This window comes from Rhea pennata, chromosome 1, assembly GCF_028389875.1.
Source record: "Rhea pennata isolate bPtePen1 chromosome 1, bPtePen1.pri, whole genome shotgun sequence".
In the NCBI taxonomy this organism is placed as follows: Eukaryota; Metazoa; Chordata; class Aves; order Rheiformes; family Rheidae; genus Rhea; species Rhea pennata.
The window spans coordinates 81269601-81283572 of NC_084663.1; positions in this window are offsets into that span (position 1 = coordinate 81269601).

A 13972-nucleotide genomic window follows, 5' to 3' on the forward strand; every position below is an offset into this window, starting at 1 on the left:
TTTTATGGAAGTGTCATGAGAAAGACATGACAAATGCAGGGATGCAGGTGAAGAGGTGCTTGTTCTGTTATAGATAACACACTTATTTCCCTTCCCTTCCCTTCCCTTCCCTTCCCTTCCCTTCCCTTCCCTTCCCTTCCCTTCCCTTCCCTTCCCTTCCCTTCCCTTCCCTTCCCTTCCCTTCCCTTCCCTTCCCTTCCCTTCCCTTCCCTTCCCTTCCCTTCCCTTCCTTTCCCTTCCACTTCCTCCTGCCCTTCCCCTTCTACTTCCCCTTCCCCTTTTCCCTATTTCCCCATTTCCTCCTTTTCTTTTCCTTTTCCTTTTCCTCTTCCTTTTCCTCTTCCCCTTCCCTTTTCTTTCCTCTTCTTCTTCTTCTTCTTCTTCTTCTTTTTCTTCCTTTTCTTCTTCTCCTTCTTTTTCTTCTTCTTCTTCTTCTTTTTCTTCTTCTTCTTCTTCTTCTTCTTTTTCTTCTTCTTTTTCTTTTTCTTTTCCTTTCTTCTTCTTCTTCTTCTTCTTCTTTTTTTTCTTTTTCTGTGAGAAACCATTTAACCTCAATCATTTTTTTGCCAGAGCTGGCCTTTGCAAATTCAGCCTAACTGCAAATGCAGGGAAAGAGAAATCTCTCTATCCCTGGAGGGATTAAAGCTCTCAGTGAGAATTCATTGGTCTGATCCTTTGTGTAACCACAGTGCTGTCGCTGAGCTCCTGCTCACTATTAGCCTCCTGTGCAGTCTAGGGTTTAACTCGGCAAAACTCAAGGTTTCCAGAGAAATTGGTTCAGCTCTTTAACCATCATGTTTACCAGTCCAAATGAAAATTCCCGAATATCAAAAGTCACAGATACTTTGAAAGCACATGAAAATCTGTGACTCACATGACAGCAGTGACAAAAATGCAGTCTTTCTTATTGCCCTTTGTTTATAGTTTTCAGTCAGTTTCCAGTCTGACAGTATAGAAGTTCAAGTCAATTTTGAAATAACTGAGTAAGGTTTTATAACAATACATTGAATTCTTTACTAAAACATAGATACATTGTGTTTCTTCATCTGTAGCTTTTCTTAAAAAACAAAATAAAAACTATTGTTTACCTGAAAATATTTTGTTTTTATATTTTTTGTATTTATCTGTGGTTAAACAAATTTCCTTCGCACAAGTCTGTTGATATTCAGGCATTTTATATATATTTTCACTCTCTTTTAAATCCAATAGTAAGACATGCCAACTACTACTGTAAATTGTATGACAATGAATTAAAACAAAATTGTAAAGACTGTTAACATTTGTTAAAAGCTTGAGATACAGGTGAACAGTTCAATCTATGAGCGTATTCAACAGTCAACCATTTTGAGATCCCACTCAGTCATTGAATGGTCACTTTAATTTGGTGCAAATCTATGCAGCAGCCAAAAGAGTATTCCTACCTTTCTCCCCTCCATCCCTCCACTGACTTCTCTTTTCCATCAAGTGTTTTGTGCCGGCACTGGTACTGCTCTTCAGCCTGATCATTTTACTACATGGCTGCATAAATTCCAGAATTGAAATAAGGAAAGTGTCAAGAACAAGCAGCTGAGCATGGGCAAGACTGTTCCTCTGGTGTAGCAAAGCCCAACATCTAACTAAACCATGGCCAGAGTCTTTAAGTCTTCCATCCAGCTGCATATGCTGAGCTGTTTATCTAGATGGTTGGTATGCCCAGGGTAGCTGAGTAGGGTTGTATGAGGAAGGAGGCAGCCTTTAAAATATGCATGGGACCCAGCCTTGCAGGACTATGCCAAGCCTAGATAGAAGCTGATCTCTAATTTCTCTCACAGATAGAACCATGCTGTGCTTCTGTAACATTGCCATCACCAAAACAAGCAATTTACAGATATCTGCATTTAATTAAACACTTAAGTGGTTCATGAAAGGTGATCCAAAGCATTATTTAGACAATATTCCAAGCCAGATAAGGCCAGTTGCAACTGCAATCTGGAAAGGGGATGATGACAGAAAGCAAAGGCCTCTCATCTGGTAATCTGGTATGTGCACATGTTGTACTAGGAGGTTTTAACTCCACCATTCTCCCTGACTTCTGCTAACTGCTCTGATAACTGTACACCTGATAAGGCAAAGGAGTGGAGGCCTCTCATCAAGTTTATCAGCCAAAAGAAAGCAAAGCATACCATCTCCCAGTCAGCAGTCTGTGAAGGAGGCTTGTCCAGACGCTGATGCTTCTTCAGAACACAACAGAACACAACAGAAAACCAGAGGACTGCTGCAGCTGTCAATGCCTATGACCAAATAGAAGTGCAGTCTCTCACAAAGGAAGAATGAAACGTGTCCCCTTGTAGAGGACTCAGAGCCTTTCCACCAACATCATCTCCAGTTTGGTTTAACGCTTTTTATTTTGGACTCTTCATCTGAAGGCACTGGGGCAACGACATCTTATCAGGGGGTGTGGGGGGGAAGAGTTAGATGTACCTGGCATAGAAATGACACTGCAGTTCAAAGTGTTTTAGCAGCTTCCCTTAGCTGCATCTCTCTCACACAAACATATATTTAAATAGCTACAGGACGGGTAGTCAAATGAAAGCCTACAAGGTTTTCTGAGACATGTCCTCTGGGGAGAGAGAAATCATCCAAGCCTACAGAGGATTAAATTACTCTGTTGGAGCTCAGTCTTAATAACAATAGCAAACATCATGATCATTCCCTGTCATGGGACACTGATTGGTTAATTATATGCTGGGACATTTACTTGTCCTTCTATTCCTTATTAAAGAGTGATTTGAAATGTTGTTTTAGAGTTGTAGTACCACACTTTCACGTCCAATTGTAATACATAACTTCTGGTTTTAGAATTTACTCATTTCTTTTTTTGCATCTATATAGTTTTGTTTTTCTTTTCACTTTTTCCTCTCATTTTGTATCTTGACTGAATATTGTTATCTGCAAGTGAAATGAAGGCGGTATGCTGCTTCTCTGTTTCCATCACAATGTATTTTAGAATCTGATCTTTGAGCAATCCCTCCTGAAGCTCTATGGGCTGGTTTCTGGTTTTGACTTCTTTTTCAGAGGAATTGTAACCTGTGGGCCTTAATTATAGTGACTCCAAGGTTCTCCAGCTGTCTTGGATTTTACTATTTCCTCTTGCTATATTTATTCCATTATTCCACCTCTTTTTTGCCTCCATCTCTACTGTTCTTCTTTTGATGAACTGAACTAAAACTTACACTTGCAGAAATTATGATGTGCAGCTGTGCACATCATTTGTTGATTCCAGATTCTTCCCTTCTGTTTATGCTTTCCATGCAGTTTGTTGCTGCCACTGGAAAAAAAAAATAAACCTGAAACTTAACTTACTAATGAGACTTGCCGTAAACAAACTGTGGAATGTTAGAACTGTGTGATAGCGTTAAGAAAACGAAATTAAATAAAAAATCCACCTGCACTGAACCATTTAAGTGCTTTAGAAGTTTCATAAAGGTGAGGCATCCCAAAGGGGAGATGATTATGCACTGACTTTTATTAAGTCTAATAAGCTTTACTGTCTTTTTCCAGCTTAGGGAGCTAACAGGTTGACTTGGAGGACCTGGAAGGATAACTTTTTTTTTTTTTTTCTTAAAAGACTATTTTTTTCTAGTGAGAGATTTATTTCTCCTCTCCTATTCCCTGCAAGCCATTTTCCTTGCTTATTAGTTAATGAGTATGGAGAATAAGGTGAAATATTCCCTACTCGGTGTTAGGATACACATGTGGGTCTACTGAGATATGTCAAGACTGGAATTTAACTAGCAAAATGTTGAGTATCTTTCAAAGTGTGTTGCCAGATGCATGTGATTAACATTTGGCAGCTCTAGAGATCTGCAAATACTAAAGTATGAACTCTGGATCAAACTATATGTTTATAACTTGCTTCCCCCAAGTATGTGTGAGAGCTCAAAATCAAAGAATCCCCAAATACCCTTTACATGCTCTCTGGCTCTCACTCCCAAACACACTCACATGAGTGTGCACGTATGCATAGTTATTAGTCAAAAATACTTGCAAGCATACACAAAAAACAAGGCACAAGGATGAAACTGCTGTTGAAGGAATACTGTTTGCAAGACGCAATGTTTTCAACTTTATGTTTGATAGCAAATATTTCACTTTTCTCCTGCTTTTATAAAGTATTCTGTGCTGAATATGAAGTTACCAGAGACTGGTGGAGCATAGTGGGGTGGATTAAAGGCACAACAGAAAGTAGTTGGGGAGAGAGAGAAAGACAGAGAGAAAGAGAGAGAGAGAGAGTATGGGGTGGAAAAGAAGCTAAAGGGTAAATAGCAGACTTCTAAAGGACAGAAAAGTTTGTGTAGCTTTTTGGATTCTTATTCCAAATGAACTTACAAACCTCTTCTGTTGCAGGTACAGCCAAGTGATTTCAGCTACTGAAAGTAATGATTGCTGTGCATACCTCTGTTGTGGAGGCATCAGGCGTTGCTGGAGAAAGATGTGGGATTTAGCAGCTGTCAGAGGGAGGAGTGGAAAAGGCAAAAAATGACCCTTTACTTTTGAGAGGCATGATGTTTCTTGCCTTGTCCCCTTACCTCCACCATACTTCCTCTTCTCCCTCCTATATATGCATTAATAGAGTGAATAAGGATTTCAAGCTATTAATTTCTTGGAAACTGTCAGCATGGAGAGTCGACAGCACTATGAGCAATTTACAATTCTCCTTTTAGGAAAGAATCCCCTTCACTGTGTACAGCATTGTGACATCTGACCCTCACCACTAGCCAAGGCAGAGATGAAGCATCTGCAGCCTTGGGTTAGTTTTTTCAAGCAGTATTCCTAAAAGCCAGATGATACTATATATGTAAGATATAATATAACTTTGTTTTTTGAAAAAGCTTCTATTCACTATGGTGTGTGAAGTTTGGAGATTCTGAGCAGGCCAGGACACTTCACAGTAAGACTGAAGCCTGTAAACACGTAAGTATATACAGTAGATAAAAGTTTGAGATTCTTTGAAGGGAAACTTGGTCAGACTTCAAGCTTTTGATGTGGATGTAGCCTCACCTCATGTCTTGCTTCTGTAGCCAGTGCTTCCAAGTTCCAGTAAAGACTGAATGGAGATGCAGTCTCTCTCTCATTTTTGGTCCTCACCACCCCCACCACCTCAGAGGACTGTTGCACTGGAGGTCTTGCTCATCTCTGAGTCATTCTCCTTTACTGTCACAGTGACCTCCAGTGGTTCTCTTCATTTATGTCCTCTATGCTGTCCTTTTAAAGATACTGGGTTAATTCTCCCTCTACTCCTTAATGTTTTCTAACAGAAATCTATTAAAGGGAAGAAATGAGAACACACCATTTTTTTAATGAAATTATTGTTATTGGTGCTCATATGGACGTTGGATTCCTCCTTACTAAGCATGCAGGAAAGTCATGCATCTGTGAGGCTGGGGAAATAATTAGTTGGTGAAATAGAACCACAATTTGTGACTACTAAATGAATGAGTAAAACTGCTCTGAGACCTGCCAAAATGTTCACATAGAAAAATCAGACTACTCAAAGGGAGCAAGGCGGGGGGGATGAGAGTCTTGGAAAAACTGATTTACTGAAGTTTGAAGCAGGTCAGGGAGGACTGGGGGGAGGGGAAGGGACTAACTTCATCTCTGAGGTGGTCCTAATTTCAAGAACTTTGTGAGCCCTCTTTCTGGAAGTAGTTCTCTTCATACATTCAGACTTGGCTGGCAGTGGTCACCTTGCTTGGCCTTCCCTTATTTAAAAAAACAGCTGCCTATGTCAGTGTTTTTGTTGCTGTTTCTTTGTACTTTGTGCCAGAAGCTCTGAGGCTATAAGCTTACTCCCCTTACATGCACAGCATAGAAATCTGTACTCTAAAGAGGGCTGATGGGACAAAACCTGGAGGATGAGAATGAAAGGAAAGCGCTAGAACTGAGACACCTCTGTATGCACAGAGGAGATAGATAGACTGGTATAGATTGGAAGTGGAATCGTGTTGGAAATGCACCACAAACTCTAAGGCCACCTGGAAATATTTTTTACACAGGCAAAGCTACTGGTGAATTTCAGTGGAAGGTCATCATTTGCCTGATGAAGGGCAATTGAATATAGCCTTAGTGCATTGCTCTCCTTCTCCCTCCAAGCCTACCAAAAGACATCAAAACTGGAAATGAATTACTACATCCTCTAGCCCTTCCAATAGGTGCATACAGTCAGCTTTGTTCCTTGTGATATTTAATTTCACCAAATACAACAAAAACAGAAGTGTGCATGTTAAAAAAAATGTCCATGGAATGTCCTAGTCTGTTGTTGAAAGCTGTATCAGGATACTTAACACATAAATTTTGTTGCTTGGAAACATTGGTAGTCTTCCCTTTTGTTGTGCTGTGCATCTGATCTATTATTGAGAGAACTTCCTGGTTCTTGTTAGCATTGCTCAGCAGCAGAAGGGAAAATGGTGGTGAAATGTAGGACTGCTCTCTAGAAGCTGGTGCGAGATCAGCCTCTGGTTTGCATGTTAGCTTTTAATATTTTTTTCCAGTTACACAAAGATAAGCTGAATACATCTGTATGTGACTATGTATGATGAGTGCGCACATGCAATCTGCAACAGGACATCTCATACATGTGCAGTGCTCTTGGGGAGTGCTCTGGTTAACATCAACAAAAGCTCAGCCCGTTGTTTATAGTGCTCCCAGACAAGTATTCCTTTCACAATACCTGACAGACATTGTGTATAGAACTGTAGATTGTTTCATACAATCCTACCTAGATTCTGATGAATAGTCACATCACAGACTGCTCTTTTCCAGCTGCAGGTGACTTGACAACCTCTTTCCTCTTAATGTATTAAAATCACCTAGGACGAGCAGCACATTTTCCTGAGACCTTCTCATTATGTGTGCATGTGTTCTTACTATAATACTGTTTAAATAATGACATGTACAACAAGTTGGTCATGTAAACATGTTCTAAATTTGCTAGTGATTCTGGACTGAGACTAACTCTTGCTTTGTCTGTCTCTGCTGGTCTCTGGCTACTTGCTTTTTTTGTCACTATTAATGGTCCCAGTTGGTTGATCTTTGTCTGATAAAAATGTCTCTTAAATTGATTAAATATAAATGATGGATCATTTGTCGTTAGAGCAGCTCTTAACTTCCACTATTTACCCAATGCCATCTTATCATTTAAGTAACTCAAATGCAGTCACAGTGATTATGCTTCATTTACTGTAAGTTTTTGTTCACTTCCTCTGCCAATAGTGAGCTTCTGAAATTGAGTAAAGCTGAGAACTCTGGATCTGCTTAGCCCTACCATCATATGGAGTCCTGACATGAAAATAGTGCAATGTAAAAAAACCCTTGACTTGATGTCAGCTGCCTTTAATTAACATAGATAGTATTTTCTGTATCTTGTTTCATGATACGGTGTTTCAAATATAAACAAAACTACTCTGGTCTGTAAGAAGCTCCCTTCAGCCCTTGCGCAGCAGTGAGGCTACTTGAGGAAAGGCCTTCTATAGAACACCCTTTGTATATTATTCACATTAAAAAAGATTGTCAAGCTTTTGTACTGGTGCCAGTTTCTCATGGCATCTCAGTTGGAACTGACTGTCACCCAACTTCTTGCCAATAATGCCATCCTATGCTGCTCAACTATACTGAAAGATGCCCCTTCAAATCTTCCTGGCTGCTGCTGGTGACTCTGTCCCTACTTCTCTGCAGCTTTGCAGTGAGTGCATTACCATGCCTTTGCTGCGTGCAACATGTAGGTGCTATATCCAGAGTGTCAGCAAACATGTAGGACCTGTCTGTGACCATGCCTGCAATACCAAGAGCTCATGCATGTGAACAGTTCCTCTGTGGTCAAGAAGTCTCTGTAATGCTTGTTTACCTAATGAGAGTAAGCAATCATGTGGGATTTATGTTGATTCATTAAACTCAAACTACTTGATGCTGAAAAACAAGCATGTCAAGCTGAGATATGTCCAAGTTAGTCTTTGTTCTATAGCTACTGACTTACAAGGAGATTGGTCCTTCATTCCTTTTATTTTCATATATGTGAGTGGAATGTCATCACTACATAATGAGAAGACTCATTTGTTTTCCCAAGAGCATGATAAGCCCAATTTATCTTAAAAGAAGTCTATATGATTTCCTGCTAAATCTCTAGATTATTAGTGAAATAGGAAAAAGAGTAATGCAAGAAGTGGAAAGAAAAATAAAATGTTTATAGACATTTTAAGTGAGTAAAACAAAGCACTAGATCTTCTCTGTTTTGTCTCAGAATTGCAAAATGATAGCCTGAATAAGCAATTGGTTGATGGCTTTCCATCACCACTCCCATGAGCCCAGCCTGGATCAGAGGAGTCTTGGGGTAGTTCATAATTCACACTGAGGGCTGATCAGGTTGTAGGACTGAATCATAGACAAAGTGGTGTACAGCCACTTTTTTATTATTATTGGGAAAAGAATTGATCTTATTGGGAGCAGAGTTCAGCTGTAGTCAATGATTTACTCTGGTATGCTTGTGTATTTCCATGTTTTTCAACTACAAGAAGATGAAAGAATGAAAGACTAAGCAAAGGAAGTTTCTTAACACAGTTATAGTGTCTAACAGTCTGAAAACTTGAAATACATCAAAGTAGCTCTTCTTCACTCCTCCAGTGCAACAACAAAGAGGAAAATGCGGACACATATTGAAAAATTCAGCTTGCAAAGCAAGATATTTTTTCCTTATATCTTGCCATAGTTTTCTGTTTAAGAGATGCAGATCTTCTAAAATGTAATTCTAGTGACAGGAATCCACATAAACACTCCCCACATGCTTGTACATGTACATTCATAGTAAGAAGGGTACATTCTAATATTTTGCTGGTAATGGAGGATTTTCATTAGTGCATATATAGAACTTAATCTGCAGTTGTCGTTGAGCAAAAATGTCTTCAATTTTCAAATTTTGCTTAGTGGAAGCCTGCCCACAATATATAGAATTGCCTTAACCATGCCATCTAAAATCCAAACATGTACAGTGTAGCAATGTATTCTGTAAGGTGCAGAGGTACTCACTTGCATTATCAGAGTTCAGGAACCAGCCCTTGGAAAAGGACAATCCATGATTTATGCATTGGAAACCATTCTGTTGGATCACTAATTCATTTGAAAAGAAGGGCATGGATAAGGTTAGATCATAGGTATTTTCTACAGTATATTAGTTAGCATTAACTATAGGAAAAAAATATTTTAGTTGTGAGGAGAAGAGTCCAGGAAACTGATTAAAAGAGAGGACTCTAGGAGGTATATTTTCCTCATGCTGGTGGTTTCCATTTTATAAGCAGCTTTAAAGGTAATTTATGCTACTTCTACTTGTGTTATATCTATTCTGCAATTAAATAAAGACCTTCAGTCTCCAGAGGTATTATTCCAGAACCTTTCCTCAGCACATTATAACCAAATAACAAAAAGATTTACACTTTCAAATACTGTAACTAAATACAGATAACAATCTCTTACTTTCTGAATTATTGCAAGAGAGTTAAGTTCTCTGTGGTGGCTCAGGAGATCATGGGCTCTTACTCAGAGGAGAACATGCATGCTTATTACTGCAGGCGCATTGTGTTGGAACAGTGTTGTCTACGTGCTGAGACTGAATGCCTAAAACTAAGCCAAATAGTTCCTGTGCTTGAAATCCCTTCCTTAAGAGCATGGAGCTTCACTCATTCCATGGTTATAGATGTAAACTATGCTAGCCTCTTTTGTGTGTGTCTTGACTGTCAAATGAATCTCTTCATTTACAAAGGATCATGAAACAAACTGCGAATGAAACTCTACTGCTACCGAACCACTTTTGCCAAGCACACAGACCTTGAAAAGGGCCCTTGAAAATATTGAGATTCAGCATCAGGGTAGTTGCTGTCGTCATCTGGTGTTCTTAACAACTTTTAAGTTCTATAGTAAGCCTGGTGATTACTTCAGGACTAGAACACCTGTGAAGTGCCATGTATCCATTCTCCCTTGAGGTGTTGTCCTACCTTAAAATGGACTGTCACAATGTTTACGAATGTGTCAGCTGGAGCTTAGATTCACAGTGCTTTTCCTAGGCAGTTCCCTATCTTCTAGTACGACCATCTGGTATCATCTCTTTGAAATTCCGTCTCACTTCGAACCTCTCCAGATGAAAATTTGCAATCTATCATCTTCTGGAAAATTTCAGCCAAAACAATTCTATCATTTTTAAAAGTAAAACAAACCAAAAAAAGAAGATATTGTTTTGACCACATTAAAAATATTCTGGAAACTCTTCTGAGAAGCTTTAGCAGCTCTGTGACTTGGGAAAGAAAATGGAAATTTGGAAGCATATGCCCTCTGCATTGAGAAAGCTCTTTTATCACCTTAAAGAAAACCTGACCACATTGTAATCCTCTGAAATATCACACTCCTTCAATGGAAGCTCTTTTATTGTTTTATCAGTGAAAACATTCATCACTGAGCAAGGTTAGACTGATGTGCATAAGTGCACGATGAGTGCACATGCCTTACAAAGCAATCAAATGTATCCCATCACCTTCCTGCTCCTGTGTCCTACTAGCCTAGGTATCTGAGCAGGCTCATGCACAAAGGCTAGAAAGGTGCAGCCAGGCTCTCCTGGTAATGCCTGCCTAACTGAGAGTTTAGGAAGAGGAAAGAAAGTAGGGCTGTGCATAGCAACTGCAGGCAGAAAGACTCCTTGCTGTGCTCTGGCTTGCTATCTTGCTGGCAGATGGGTAGAGTGCAGAAGGAAGCTAGTGTGAATGCAAATGGATGCACTGAAGTGGGCAAAGCAGAGCCAGGGATCAGCTCGGCAAAGAGAAGGAAAGCTTGAGTGTGACTGGGGATGGTGAGAAGTAGGAGACACAGAGCTTAAAGGACTTTGGGCTTGGAGAGAGAGGGACAATAAGGAGAGAAACCATAGCAAGAATGGTGAGAGCAGAGACAGCAAACCAAATAAAGGGCAGGGAAGCTCATATCAGATGAAGTGCCAAGAACTGGATTTGTTTTTGACAGAGAAGAAGGACTGAGGCAGGGGTGGGGAGCCAGAGGTGGAGAGAAAGTGTGGGGAGGGAGAGTGAAGAGAAAACAGGCAGGAGAGATAGGAACAGTAACATGTGATCATGTAATCTTAGCCCTGACTGTAATGTGCAAGCGGAGAGGTCAGATGAAAGTTACATGAACAACCTTCCTTCTGGTACTTCCAAACTCTTACATTGTCTTTGTAACCCTAAGGCTGTCCATTTTAAGTATGCTTAGGTGTGCACATATACAATGTACAACATTAAGTGTGCAGATATACACTAGGGTAAAGCACAGGCCTTACATCTTTCAAGGTGTCATACAATGCAAAAGTTGAAGTTCTAGCACCATTTTTTTCTTCAACAGAATGAACACGTGATATATATAAGAAAATATCAAGATAAATCCAGGTTAGTGTAAGGTCTCTGGGACATCTTACAGATCAAGTTAATTAGTTGGGTTTAAACTGTTTGAGAAATTTAATTCTCTGCAACAGTTTTGTCTCTCACAGTTAGGAAGGCAAAGCTGATGTAGCTTGTCTGAGAAACAGAGTTTTTCAGGATTTATTTTCCTGTAAACCAGGAGCTCAAAAAAACTTGCATTCAGCTTTCCAGAGTAAAATCCAATGGTCTGCAGCAGTGTCTTTCAAACTGTAGTCTGTTAACTACAGGATCTATAGATAGCTTTCATGAGGCCTGTAATGTTCTGTAAGAAAAATAGGACTGCTGCTTAAATTTGCTATAATAGCAAACTTTATAAAAGCTTGTAAATAGGAAAATAATTGCAAGTCCTTAATGGACAGTATACATATCTGGGAGAGACTAGAGGTACTTCAGAATTGGGCCTTGTTTTATGAAGAGGCTGGTTTTATAGAGCCAAGGATTAGCATTTAGGTATGTGCTTTTTGTTTATTCTCTCTGTACTTCTTTCTGCCAAGAATCATCCTTTTTGATTAAGATAAACTGCCTCTGTCCATTGCAGCTTTAGATTTTCATTCCTGTTGGGATATACTGGTAATGCTGAGATGCAAAATCATCTTCTGAATGTATTGCAGTTAACTTCAGTTGTATAAATCCAAGAACTAGCTGGATACTATAAATAGGCAGGATGTGCAAAGAGGCCAAGTTGAAAATGTGCAGCAACTATGGCTTTTTCTTTAATACAACCCTGAAGTTGTGCTACATTTTGTCACGTATAGTATTTTTGATTTGAAAAGGAAACAAAGTATGCATGCGCTCGGTGGTTGTAATAATTAACTAACTGGACATAATGAAGCATTGAATTTAACACTTCAGAGACATGGATGAGGGAGATAGGTAAGTTTTTCTCAAATTTTGTTGTTTAAAATGTTTTCTTGGAAGTAGTTTTCTGTAAGATTGGGTAGAGAGAGCAGAAAAACATCTGTTTCATATTATATGATGGCTGTACTTTGGCAATGGAAAAAGATGTCACTTAATTCTTTTTAAAAAAAGGAATGAAGAGTAAAAAGAGAAGTTTGGGAACTACAGAGTGGAGCAACATTTACATGAACTATCTTAAATTCCCAGGATTTGTAATGTATTTTTCCACACATGCATTTTTCTAATGTTGCTGATGTTGAAGGAGTGAGAGAGGGGAAATTCTGTAGGAGTTTACCAGTACAGATATCCTTGTGAAACAATCTCCTTTCCTCAGATCGCTCTCTCAGCAGCCATTATGATTAACATGTGGGTAGTAGCCAAGAAGAATATGTATCAGGATAGTGGGTAAGGAAGCAGGGCTCATATTCCCTTTAAAAAAGTGGCAGGCAAACATAATTTTATTCTGTTGTTTTCTTCAGTGAGTTGACATTAAATAACGAAGATAGTCTCCTCCTTAACTGCCCTTAAGTGTGTGTGTAAGAACAGAATTAAAATTAATGCAGATTTTTTTCAGAAACAGAGCAATACAATGCATTTTGGGAGTGGAAGAGGGGAAAGGTAATTCACACAACGTAACAGTATTTGTTGGTACATGTTGCAATTTCTGATTTTTTTTCTTTATGTATTCATCCAATAAATGCTCTCTCTCTCTCTTTTTTTCCCCCTCACATTAGCATAAGGTGCCCCCAAAGTACAAAGAGCTGAGACTCTTCACTCATATGGTAGACATTTTTGTTTCCTAGTGAAGTTGGTGGGAGCTGAGGATACAGAGCATTTGCCTGTTTCTGCACAAGGCTGTGGGGTGTCACATGTTGACATCTTCTAAGAGTGCAGTAAGTGATGCAGCCCCGGGACTGATTTTCACATCATTTCATTTGCAGACTGGAAAGCTTCAGCCTTCACATGGTTCGAGACTGGAAAGACTGGGAGTCATGTTTTTCCTGCAACGGAGTCTAAGCTACATGGCAGTACCCCCAGGCTGTTCAGCAGCTCAGCTGCTGTGAAATAAAACACTGGAACTAAATATGTTTATATAGTGATTTTTAACTAAAAGCTAATGTGAAAATGTGGGAGTTTGAACCAATGTGAACATATTAAATTTAAAAACATTTTCAAATGCAGTGAAAAAAAAAAAAAAAACTGTGTTCCTAAAAGACAATTTCTCCTTCTAAGTCATGATTTAATTAGATTATATTTTATTAGACATTCTTTACAAATTTTAAAATACTGCTATTTTACATGCACAAAGGAAAATCAATTTGGACAATTATATGTAGGCATTCACTGACGTCAACCACAAAACAGGAATATTTTATATCAGTTATCAATGTACTCAATATGTATATCTAAAGTGCATTATGTTACAAAAAATATAGAAAGTCAGCAGCACCAAGATACTTTAACAAAATAAATATACCGGTCAACAAAATAAATTATGGTAAATGTGACAATAATAATTGTCTTAGCCTTAGCAAAAAAAAATAAAAAAAAAAAAAGAGAAAAGGAAAATTCACAATAACCAAATGTGCAGTTTC